The following is a 13,474-nucleotide window of genomic DNA, read 5'->3' as shown; positions in this document are numbered from 1 at the left end:
AGCAACCCTGCACTCGCCCCTGTCCCACTCCCATTGGCCCACGTGTCCACTCTTCTCGAAAACTCCCTCCCACAAAAAGCAAAAGCAACCCTCTATCTCTCCCTCTCCCCTCCAAGCCTACGTGTCCTCTTTTCGCGCCAAAAGAGGGACACTTTCTTGATGCTCATTGGTCCAGACATCTACCCTCTTCTCCCGACACCGGCGCCCTCCTCAACCTATCACGTGCCTCCTCTCCCCTCCTCTCGCCACGCGTCCTGCAGACCCCAATCCCCACAGCGACACGTGCTGACAAGGACACGTGTCGGTCTACTTCCCTGTTATATAACTTGCTAGGGTTTCCTTGTTCCGTTCTCGTCTCAGCCAAAAAATAGATAAATAATAATAATCATATATACGAGAAAAAGGAGAGAAGAGCCGACTCCGTTGGTATTATGGAGGTGATGAGATATGGAGGTGGGTATAGGGACTCCGCTGACGTGCATGAGGGCGGGCCGGACTTCCATGCTCAAGTACCGGCCCATCGCCCCGAAGCCTCGTCAGCGGCCCGGTAACGCACCGCCCCGGTGGAGACTGAAAGCGGGAGCAGCGGCAGGGGGAAGAGGAAAGGGGGCTTTGAAGTGAGGCAGAAGGCGAAACAAAGTTCCAAGAAACTGCCTATAACCTATAGAAGCAGCGGGCGTTTAGGGAAGCAGGAGAAAGGTTTCCCCAAGTGGTGACTTTACCCCTCATGCCGGTGACGCCGGAGAGAAATGATCACTAAGTCATTCTTGCCGGAGGAGGCCGGCTGCCGTCTACAACCTGGCCTCCGGGGCACGGCACGGCGCAGCGGATGCGTTGCAGCAGAGGCCCGACGTCGGAGCAGAAGCGGGGAGCCACCACAGCAGACGGCAGCAGCGGCCAAACAGCGGGGGGCGGTTTGGCTTGCGCCGGCCGACGTTCGGCCGGTGGGGACTCTCGTTATGCTGGGTAACAGTAGAGTGCGTGACGGACACGTGGCCGTACTCAGGGGGATGTATCTCGTCGCCGGCCAGACATGGCCCGTTCCTGGAGAAGACACGTGGCCGATCTTCATCCCGCCAGCTCCCAGCGACGAGTGACGTGCGACGCAAACGCTGCTTAGTAAACGCAGGATGCCGTCGCAAGAGGCCACCGAGAGCGCGACGAGAGGACGAGGTGATGAGGTGGCTTTGACAACCTGAGGCTGGTGCCGACTGGAGTCACGGTGCTTCACGTGCGCAGGCAGGTGGCGGTCCGGCTACGCGTGCAGGAAGCGCGGGAAGGCTGTGTCGATGGCGGCGCCTTGCGACGTCTTGGCCGGGTCGGCCGGCGGTAGGCTGAACGTGCGCCTCACTGAAGGCGGCCCTAAGCCTTGGGCTAGGGTGTTGAACTGGAAGGGAAAAAGTTCGTCGAGGGGTGAAGTGTAAATATGAAGTTGATAAGTCCTTGGGTGCAAAGTGTATAGGGGATTTGCTGGTGAAGTAACACGTGTACGGTGAGGGAGGAAAAAAAAAAAGAGGCGGCAATTAAACAGTGTGCGTAAGTAGTTTTTGGTTGGTAGATCTAAAGTAGGAGAAAATTAAGCAAGGATAAATGTGGTTAACTTGTGTCATTAATTTTGCCACAAATGGAAACAAGGTTGTTGCGTCTCCCTATGTTTCTCTTTTTAATTACTTTGTTGTTACGGCATGTAAATGAATTTATGTTTTGAAGTACTATTTAATATTTCTTCCCTCATCATGCATGCACATTGATCCGAGTAGATCGAACTGATGGTACAGTATTATGATTAATGATGTGCATTATTTCACTGATTTAATTTGATAGATACATAACACGTTAATATATCAAATGTTTAGGAGTTACATCCACTATAATTTCAAGGCCATCAGTTGTGTGTTTCTCCTCTTTTATCTTTCCACTATTATATGTACAGATTTCGAGATAATATATCATATATCAGCTCGAGGACCCATAACATATATAGTAAGTATATATTTCCATTATTCAAGGTGTTTGAAAGGACAAACATCATTATTGGATTACTATTTATCATTAGTTTACACGTATACTTCTTTCTCACGTATAAACTAGACGTGAGTTGGGCTTGACGTACGTTTCTCGACGGTACCTTATTAACCCCATTAATTATTTTTGAGATAAAATGATCATATCTGCGTTTGGTATGACATGATCTTATTAGCTACTTGGTGAAGATACTTAGAAATATAAAATGTTTATAGATTCTTCCATAATTGATCAAGTGACCACTAGATTTAGTGGTTCCTTTAGTACTGGAAGTAGTTCAATATTCGAACCATTATGGAGGGTCATCTGCTTAATGATCACGCCAGGAATTGGTAACAGATGGGAGAAAACAAGTAATTACTCTGATATATTTTTTTTTCTTTTACATTTTACATGTTGGGTGTACTTTTTTTTTATTTTTTTTATCAAATGGGTGTACTGTTTCGTTAGAAGTGGTTGGAATTTTCAGCCGCTCCCACCCACATCCAAATTTCAAAAGAATTATTTGATAATATATTGTCCACTACCCTAAAAGGCATGTTATAACACTAAAATAGGTAAAAAAAAAAATAGAGATGTTAAAATAACGTTCAGGTTTATGAATGCTCGAACAGGAAGACGTGAAAAACATGATATTTGCAAAAATATTTGTTAATCCAATTACTTATAAACACAATATAGGGATGTATACTCTAGACATAATCATTATATAATATTTATTTCTTAGATTCATCAAGGAGCTAGATCAATAAGTCGAACAATTTCATGTTCATTATTTGCCCTGAGTTTTAATGCGATCACCTTCTATTCATGTCATCTATATTTATATTTATACCTATAAAACAATTGTCTTCGACTGCAAATTGCAATATTATTTGGCACTTGATTAGACATACAATTAACTTTCACATTATATGTCATTAATTATTCTGTTTTCTATGTATTTTCAGTTTTTTTTTCTATGTTCTCTACTTACAAAATGTATATAAAACCTTCTAGCATTCTTGAAGTTAGTGATTCATGCATGATCATATCTAGGGTTGTCCAAAAAGTCCGCGGCCCGGGCCCGGTCCGGGTTTTGCCCGAATGCCCGGGCCAGAACCAGGTCAGGGCCGGGCCCGGTTTAGTTTTTCAAAAACCGGTCCGGACCCGGGCTAACTCGGAACAGTGTCGGGGCGGACACGAGATCGCAGACGGCCGCCGGACCAGCCCGAACTGAAACGGTCAACCATGAGGTGACCGTTTGCGTAAACGGTCGGGCCGGGCCGGCCCGGTCCCAACGGTCACCTAAGGTGACCGTTGGGCTGTTTTGACCGGGCCGGGCAGCCCGGCCAAAACGATCAAAAAAATGATTGTTTTGACTAACGGTCATATTAGGGTTTTGACCGTTTTGCCCCCTACAACGGTCAAAATGTGAGGGTTTTTTGATCATTTGCCTAGGGGCTGCCTCTATAAATAGAGGAGGGTTTTTACATCTTCTCCTCACACCAAAACTCTTCTACTTCTCTCTAATACTCTCTTATACAATACTATACTCTCTTATAATCTCTTATATTTTCTAATACTTCCATCAAATGACTTCTGGATCTGAATATGAAGAGCAAAATCTATCTTCTACTGATCCAGAAATGAGTCCTCCTACAACAACTACTCCTCCTGCCGGTGTTAATCCTGAATCTGATGGCGAAGAATCTGCACCAAGAGCTCCTAAAAGGCCGAGATCCGATGTGAAATTTTTTTGAGAAGATAGACATCACCAAGGATGAACACGGTAGGATCATCACCCAGAAGGCTAAATGTGCGTTGTGCGGCCAGATTTTCCAAGCTCATCATAAAAGCGGCATCAACCACCTCAAACGTCATATTATAAAAAAACACAACAAATGCTAGAATCTTCAAGGTGATATCCGACAATCTATGATTTCTCAATCTTACTCCTCTGGTAGTCTCGGTAGTTGGAGTTATGACGCTGCCCGAGCCAGGAAATGCGTAATCAGGTTTATCGTTCTTAAAAACATTCCTCTTGGATTAGTAGAAGATGATGAATTTGAAGATTTATTTAGAGATGGTTTTTATCCTGTATTTACCAAATTTTCTCGTCAAACCTGTCAACGTGATATTTTAAAATATTATCAGGATGAACAAGGAAAAATAATTTCTTATTTTTAAAATTTAAACTATAAATTTTCTTTAACTTCTGATATTTAGACATCTAGAGTGCAAACGGGTTATTTATGTATCACAGCATACTGGATTGATAAAAATGGGCAAATGTTTAAAAGAGTTATTTCTTTTATTACAATTGAAGAGTCACATACTGGTATTAATGTTGCAAATTTAATAATTGAAGAACTTATGAAACTAAAAATTTCAGAAAGAATATTTTCTCTAAGTAATAATGATATAGCTGTTGATTTTATCAAAACAACTTTGTCATTACCATGTCATGGTAAACTTTTTCATATTAGATGTATCTGTCATATTTTAAATTTAATTGTTCAAAGTGTATTTTCTGAAATTAAACCCATGATGGAAAATGTTAGAACTATTGCTAATATGCATAATGCTTCTGAAATGAGAATTAAAAGATGGAAACAATGTTGTAAAAAAATTATAAGCCCAGACTAATTCCAAAAGATGTTGACCATAGGTAAAATTTTACCTATGCAATGTTAAGTGTAGCAATAGAATATAAAGAAATTATAAATAATTTTATAAATTTGTATGCTTCTAGTTCTAGCTCTGGTAGTACTTATGGAATATCTAAAGATGAATGGACAATTATATGTAATTTAAATGAGATGTTACAAGTCTTTTATGATGCTATAATGTTATTATTTGGTTGTTATTATCCAACAACTACTTTAGCTGCTTTACAAATTTTAAATATTCAAAAGTTTTTTTTTCAAAATGTCGTATGGATGATACTTTTGAGTCTATAATTTTTCAAATGGAAAGCAAATTTAATTAGTATTTTAGGCCTATTCCTCATATTTTTGATTTGAGGATTCTTATTGATCCATGTTTGAAGGATATTGACCTTTAAAGTTTGTTACAATCATTATATGGTGGACAGATTATAGACTTAGATGATGGATCCACCCTTACTGCTACTTATCATCATTTAGCTATTAGAAATTATTTCCAAACATTATATGATGAGTATGCAGCTAGACATGGTGTAGCTACACAACAGTCTACAGCTTCGGCGTCTTCGAGCACAGGCCGAGGTAAAAGTGTAAGTTTTGATAGGTATGCAATGGTAGCTGAACTAACTAGTGGATCTGGACTTAGATCATCATTAGAGGTTTCTGAAATAGACGAATATTTATCTGCTTCCTTAGTTAAATAACAGGGAAATGCTTTAGATATTTTATAATGGTGGAGAGTATATGGATCAGTTTCATATCATATACTTTCCACCATAGTTCGTGACTTACTAACAGTGCAGGTTTCGACAGTAGCTTCGGAATCCGCCTTCAACACAGCATGACATTTGATCAACAACCATAAGACATGCTTAGATCCGTATACTGTACAAGCGGTGATGTGCTTACAAGATTGGTGGAGGTACGAGAAGCGAATGCAAGGCATCGATCGGATGGCTGGAATTGAAGATAAATTTAAAGAGTTGGGACTAGTAGATAGGTATAATGATTAGATAATATTCATCAAATTATAATTTTTATTTCTTAGTTTTAAATTTGTAATGAATTATTTCAGAAAAAGTTACAAATGATAATGATATAGGTGAGTAGGTGACAACCTAGTTGAGATGTACTCATCTATTGTGATGCGACAAATTCTGAAATAAATTTATACTTGTAAAGGATTTACTGATTATTAATAAAGAAGTTATTTTTATCATCTTTTATTTTTATAATTTTTTGTACTTGTAATTTATGTCATTTCAAGTTAGTTAAAAAATTTATGTCATTTTTTGTAATTTTTATGTATATTTTATGATTTATGTGGATTTTAAAAAAATTTAAAAAATTAAAAAATAATAAAAAACAAAAAAATGGGCCGGCCCGGAGCCCGGTCCACTCAAGTCTGGGCCCGGACCAGGGCCCGGGTTCGGGGTTCGGTTTTGCCCGGCCCGGGCCAGGCCGGTCCGGATGGTCAGCCCTAAGATTCATATCTATGAGTGCAATATATAACCATGTAAGGGACTGTTTGGCAACCTTATAACACCGAGTCAGGGTTCAACTCAGGTGAGCGTCAAGCTCAATTTTTTAACGAACCTCGCGTTCGTTCTTCAGACGAACCTCGCGTTCGTACTTCAGACGAACCTCGCGTTCGTACTTCAGACGAACCTCGCGTTCGTACTTCAGACGAACCTCGCGTTCGTACTTCAGACGAACCTCGCGTTCGTACTTCAGACGAACCTCGCGTTCGAACTTCAGACGAACCTCGCGTTCGTACTTCAGACGAACCTCGCGTTCGTGCTTCAGTCGAGCCTCGCGTTCGAACTTCAGACGAACCTCGCGTTCGTACTTCAGACGAACCTCGCGTTCGTACTTCAGTCGAACCTCGCGTTCATTTTTTAAACGAACCTCGCGTTCGTTCCCAAGTTGAACCTCGCGTTCTTTTATCAAACGAACCTCGCGTTCGTTCATTTTCAGACGAACCTCGCGTTCGTGCTTAAGTGAGTCTCGTACTCAATACAGTCGAACCTCGCGTTCGAAGTTAAGGGAACTTCGTGTTCATTATGGTTAAGCCTCGGCTTTTCATGGGTCCACTTTGGTATACTTAATTTATTCAATTAAGTTATGGGCCCTAATTAAGCTGTGAGACCCCAATTAAGTTTTTGGAAATTCAGTTGATTTAAATTAAAACTCTTTAATTTAAATCTATTTTGGCTTTTTAATCAATTATTTAATTCAAATATTATGACACTAAGGTATTAAGGTTGTCTCTCACTCCAATTGATTAATTGAAACAAGAAGTTGCCAAAGTAACCTCTCTTGTGTAGATTGTTCATGAGGAATGTGAGATGTTTGTGTGAGCACAGGCCGAGGTAAAAGTGTAAGTTTTGATAGGTATGCAATGGTAGCTGAACTAACTAGTGGATCTGGACTTAGATCATCATTAGAGGTTTCTGAAATAGACGAATATTTATCTGCTTCCTTAGTTAAATAACAGGTGAATAATGAATCGATCCAAAGATAGTTTCATTATTTGACATGAGTTATTGTCAATGTTTGATCATTGCAACAAGGTATCACTTACAAGTTAATATTACTGTCCAAAGACTTGATATTAATGTTGTGCCGGTATCTTGGATGGGGATTGTCATTATTTGAATTTTATTGATTATGGTTATTGATGTGAGCATTCTTTTGTTTTATTTCAGCTAATGCATCTGCTGCAACAATTTCTGCTAACATCAACTCAATTCCCATGCTAAATGGGACAAACTTCAAGGTTTAAAAAGAGAACATATTAATTGTTCTTGGCTGCGTGGATCTTGACTATGCATTAAGAACTGAACAACCCCAACCTCTCAATGCGGATAGCACTCCTGATGCAAAGAAGGAGTATGAGAAATGGAAGCGTTCAAATCGCATGAGTCTTATGATCATTAATCGCGGCGTTCCGGAAGCCTTCAGGGGCATAGAATCCGAAGGGATTACTAAGGCTAAAGATTTTTTATTTTTATAATTTTTTGTACTTGTAATTTATGTCATTTCAAGTTAGTTAAAAAATTTATGTCATTTTTTGTAATTTTTATGTATATTTTATGATTTATGTGGATTTTAAAAAAATTTAAAAAATTAAAAAATAATAAAAAACAAAAAAATGGGCCGGCCCGGAGCCCGGTCCACTCAAGTCTGGGCCCGGACCAGGGCCCGGGTTCGGGGTTCGGTTTTGCCCGGCCCGGGCCAGGCCGGTCCGGATGGTCAGCCCTAAGATTCATATCTATGAGTGCAATATATAACCATGTAAGGGACTGTTTGGCAACCTTATAACACCGAGTCAGGGTTGAACCTGGTTTGGTTTTTAAGGTGTTTATGATTGGCTAAAAGTGGGCAGAATTTGCCCACTTTTTTCAATTCAATTTTAGAGGTTTTAAACGGTTTAGTTGTGGACTAGGGGGTAGCTGGTCTCCAACTAAACTATAGCTCTTAAAAGGGCCAGTTCTAAAACCAAATGTGGTCTATTTTCACAAAGTTGTCATACACACCCTCGTGCATTGTATAGATGCACTATACATGTCAAAATTAGTGCAATTTGTAATAGAGCTTCTTGTTTATGAACGAAAAGCTTTACCATGATTTATGTTTAAACCCAATGACTTTTAGATTTATCTTTAAACCTAAATACACAAGGCCCATTATGTTTAAACCTGAATTGTGTGTTATAATCATTTTATACAATGTATTTTCTAAAATAACTTAAATCCTTAAACTACCCCCATCATCTTCATCTTCAACCTAAATCCCTAAACCCATCCACTTCCTCTCTAGACCTTATTAGGACTAGACTGGCCACCGCCGACCAACCCCTGTTGTCGTCCGATTGTGAGGGCTCTGAACTGCAAACATATGTAATTATAGTTTTCATTTGATAAATAACCATTCAATTCCTGAAGAAAGAGGCATTATCAAAATCTTTTATAGTTTCGACACATGAAATAGAAAAGATAAGCATATTTGCACTCCTTGGCATGTGAGGACCCAAATCGTCCTGGACACCTAGTACCGAGAGAAGGGGAAATGAACTACCTACAAGTAGGGTAGTCCATTCGGGCCTAAGTCCATCCCGGCCAACAAAAGGGTCGGGCCGGGGTGGTCGGGTCTGGGCCTGGCTCGGATTCGGGCCCGGACTCAGCCGGGAGGTCAAACGGTCAAAAAAACCCAAAATGGCCCGATCTGAACAGCCATAACGGCCATTTTTGGGTTTTGACCAATATACCCCCAAAAACAATCAAAAAAGGTCAAATTTTGAGGTTATTTTTATCATTTGGCTAGGGGCTACCTTTATAAATAGAGGGAGTTTTTTTTTATTTTTCTCATCTAAAACTAGTCTACTTCTCTCTTATACTTTCTTATTCTCGCTGTTGCTCTCTAATTCTTCAATCAAATGGCTTTCTCCTCTGATTATGAAGGCCAAATCCCAACTCTCAATGTTGAAACGAGTCCTAATACTCTTACTACAGGAGCTACAATTACTCTTCCTACCGATATTGATCACGAATCCGGTGGCGATGATTTTGCACCTAGTTCTCCTAAAAGGCTGAGATTTAATGTGTGGAACTTCTTCGAGAAGATAAAAGTCAATAGGAAGCAACACGGTAGGCTTCTCACCCATAAGACTAAGTGTGCATTGTGCGTTCATATTTTTCAAGTTCATCATAAAAGCGGCACCAACCACCTCAAACGCTATTTAGAAAAGCACAACAGAGGTCAGGCAACGGCTCAAGGTGATATCCGACAATCTTTACTCTCCAATCCTCATCCTCTGGTAGTCTCGACAGTTGGAACTATGACGTAATTAGAGCCAGGAAATGCGTCATCACGTTTATTATTTTTTAAAACATTCCTTTTAAATTAGTAGAAGATGATGAATTTGAAGATATGTTTACAGATGGTTTTTATCCCGTATTTAAAAAAAAATTCTGGTCAATGTTGTCAACATGATATTTTGAAATATTATCACGATGAACAAGAAAAAATAATTTCTTATTTTTAAAGTTTAAATTGTAAATTTTCTTTAACTTCTAATATTTAGACATCTAAAACACAAACCGGTTATTTATGAATCACAACACACTAGATTGATGATAATTGACGCATGTTTAAAAGAGTTATTTCTTTTATTGCATTTAAAGATTCACATAGTGTTATTAATATTGCAAATTTAATAATGGAAGAACTTATAAAATTAGAATTTTTAGAAAAAAATATTCTCTTTCACTAGATAATGTAAATAATAATAATGTAGTTGTTGATCATATAAAATCTGCTTTGCTATTGCCATGTCATGGTGATATTTTCATATTAAATATATGTGTCATATTTTAAATGTAATTGTTTAAAGTGCATTTGGTGAAATTTAATACATGATAGAAAATGTTAGGACAAGAACTTATGCTTATAATGCTTCTGAACAAACACTTAAAAGATGAAAATAATTGTGTAAAAGAAAAAAAATTTAAACCCAGATTAATTCTAAAAAATTTTGACCATATGTGAAATTCTACCTATGCAATGTTAAATGTAGCAATAGAGTATAAAAAAATTATAAATAATTTTAATATTTTCTATATTTCTAGTTCTAGCTCTGGTAATATGTATGTAATAACTGAGATGAATGATTAGTTATATATAGTGTAAAAAAGATGCTACAAATTTTTTATGATGATACTATGTTATTATCTGGTTGTTATTATCCAACTATTATTGAAATTGTTTTACAAGTTTTAAATATTCAAACTTTTTCTAATAATTATAGTATGGATAATTATTTTGGAAATATGATTTTTTAAATAGAAAGTAAATTTAATAAATATTTTAGGCATATTCCTATTATTTTTGGTTTGGGGGTTCTTATTGATCCATGTTTGAAAGATGTTAGCCTTAAGATTATCAGTTCCTCCAACTAGATTCTCTGCACAGGGAAGATACAAGGAGGCATTGGAATTTATTCAGCCACTATTTGGAACTTGGCTACTGCTATGAGAACTTTATGGTATGTGCATTCAAACAAATAGCTTTTGTGGATTAAGTGGGTTCATGGCACCTATTTGAAAACCTCAAACATTTGGCAAGTCAGAATTAAAACTAGTGATTCTTGGTTATGGAAATAGTTGTTAAAAGCAAGGGATAAAGCAGTGAATCTAGTTGGAGGAACTGATAATCTAATACAATGCATCAGGTCTTGTTACAAGCACTCCAAGACTCATCTATCGGGTCTTTATAAATTTTTTTCTCCAGTAAACTACAATGTATCTGTTCCTTGGTCTGATACTGTCTGGGAGAGTTTAAGTCTTCCTAAGCACTCTTTTGCTTTGTGGTTGGCTATTCAAAATAGGCTACTAACAAGGGATAAATTGCTCAGAAGAAGGATCATTCAATCTGACCTTTGCTCCCTATGTGAAAGAGGTTCTGAAAGTCATAAACATCTATTTTTTGAATGTAGTTTTTCTATGGCAGTTTGGAATGAGGTTATAGAGTGGCTCAAGTTCAATTGGAGGACATGTAATTAGAGGTTGCTTCTTGATTGGTACTGTAGCAGATTAAGGATGAGAGGCTTCAAATTGAGAGTGAAAAGAATGGCTCTTTTAGCAGTGGTCTACAACATTTGGAAAGAGCGAAATGAGAGGATCTTCAACTTGAAGAACAGACCCCCTAATCAGATTGTAACGGACATTAAAATTGACAAGTATACAGCCATCCTCAACAAGCCATTTTTGCCGAATGAAGACAGGGATTGGATTCTCTCCCTGCAAAACAAAATTCTGGCGGGTTTTTAATCCTCATGTTTAGTTTGTTTTTTGCTCTCAGATTCCATGATTTCTGAGTAATTGATGTACTTAACTTTACAGTTTTGGTTTGTGAATAAAATCTTTCATTTACAAAAAAAAAACATGATAATAGATATTGATGTTGGTCAAACTATTACTGCTCTTACTCGTCATAATACTATTAGAACTTATTTTTAAAGATTATATGATGAGTATGCAACTAAATATGTTGTAATTACACATCAGCCTACAGCTTCTATTTTTACGAGTTCAAGTCAGGGCAAAGGTAAGAGTTTTGATAAGGAATTATTGATAGCTCATCAAACTGGTGGATCTGGGTCTGGATCATCAATAGAAGTTTCTGAAATTAAACAATATTTAACAACATCTTTAGTTAAAAGTCAAAATAATAGTTTCAATATTTTGTAATGGTGGAGAGTATATAGAACAATTTTATATCCTATACTTTTCATCATAGCTTGTGACTTACTAACAGTGCAGGTTTCCACGGTAGCTTCGGAATCCGCCTTCAGCACAGCAAGACGTTTGATCAACGACCACAAGATATCGTTAGAACCGTCTACCGTACAAGCAATAATGTGCGCCTACAAGATTGGTGGAGATATGAGAAGAGAACTCGAGGCATCGATCAGATGACTAGTATTAAATATAAACTTGAAGAGTTGGGAATAGCAGATAGAGATAAATAGCATAAATTATTCATTAGTTTGTAATTTTTATTTCTTAGCTAAAAATTTGTGATAAATTATTTTGAAAAGAGTTGCAAATGATAGTGATACAGATGAGTAGGTGCCAACCTAATTGGGATGTATTCATCTATTGTGATATGATACATTCTAAAATAAATTTGTAATTGTTAGTGATTAACTGATTATTAATAAATAATTTATTTTTATCATTTTAATTTTATGGTTTTTTGTATTTGTAAATTATATAATTACAAGTGATTAATAATATGATTGATTTTTTATCAAAATTTCGCTTAATTTATTGTTATTTACTCTTGAATTTTTAACAAAAGAAATGACTGGATCAGCGCAGGCCATCCGGGTTCGGGCCACGGATTTGCCCAGCCCGGCCCCAATTTACCGGCCCAACCCGAGCTGGCCCGTCCCGTTTGGACAGGCCTACCTAAAAGATGTCAATCTAATCTAACTTAGATAGATCAAGAGGCCTGAACTTCATGTCATAGAATAAATATCCGTATCCCCTTGCGTTATACGCGTTGAACGACAATGAGCCTCGATCATATGTCAATGTCAGCTTGTAATCAAATAGTATCATCATGCTTTTTATTGGTGGAGGGCAACAAGAAAAGGTTATTAAAAAAATGTCACATCTTCATGCTATGAACCAATCAATGAGAGTCATATGGCACAATTTGATTTGAATAGGTGATGGATCTCAATATCTTGGAACCTAATCTCCAGTAGATTCTACCAACCCAAAGCTCGCCTTTATTCCCTGCCCAAGGCAAGGAATGACACTAGCTATAATTGCAAGATACCAATTACCAAGTGATTATAAAAAAAAAGTGTGGGTGCTGCCACCAGATATGCCTCACTGCTAAAGCCTCTTTGAAGAGCATGCAAGAGTTTTGTCTCCCCACACAAGAGGAGGGTTGATGCTCCTAGCAAAGAGTTTCATTTGATTCTTTAAGATCAAACTTTTACTTTAATTTTGGGGTATGTTTGGGTTGCACAAATTTACAGATCAAAAATTTGAGACTGTAGGAATCCCATCACAATTTGCGTTCATTTTGAAGAGGATTGACGAAGGAAATAGCTCATTCATAGCTTTACTTGAATTATCTCATTGGTAAAAAGATAACATAGGGTTCCATCAATAACCCTATCTCTCTACTCTCACTATTGGACGCGTATCCCTATAAATCTTTGTACAATACTTTTCCCTCTTCTCCAGCAAAATCCAACTAATGAGAGGGGGGGGGGGGGGTTT

This window comes from Asparagus officinalis, chromosome 9, assembly GCF_001876935.1.
Source record: "Asparagus officinalis chromosome 9, Aspof.V1, whole genome shotgun sequence".
NCBI lineage: Eukaryota > Viridiplantae > Streptophyta > Magnoliopsida > Asparagales > Asparagaceae > Asparagus > Asparagus officinalis.
The sequence above is the reverse complement of the archived record's forward strand: the minus strand, read 5'-3'. Positions refer to the sequence as shown.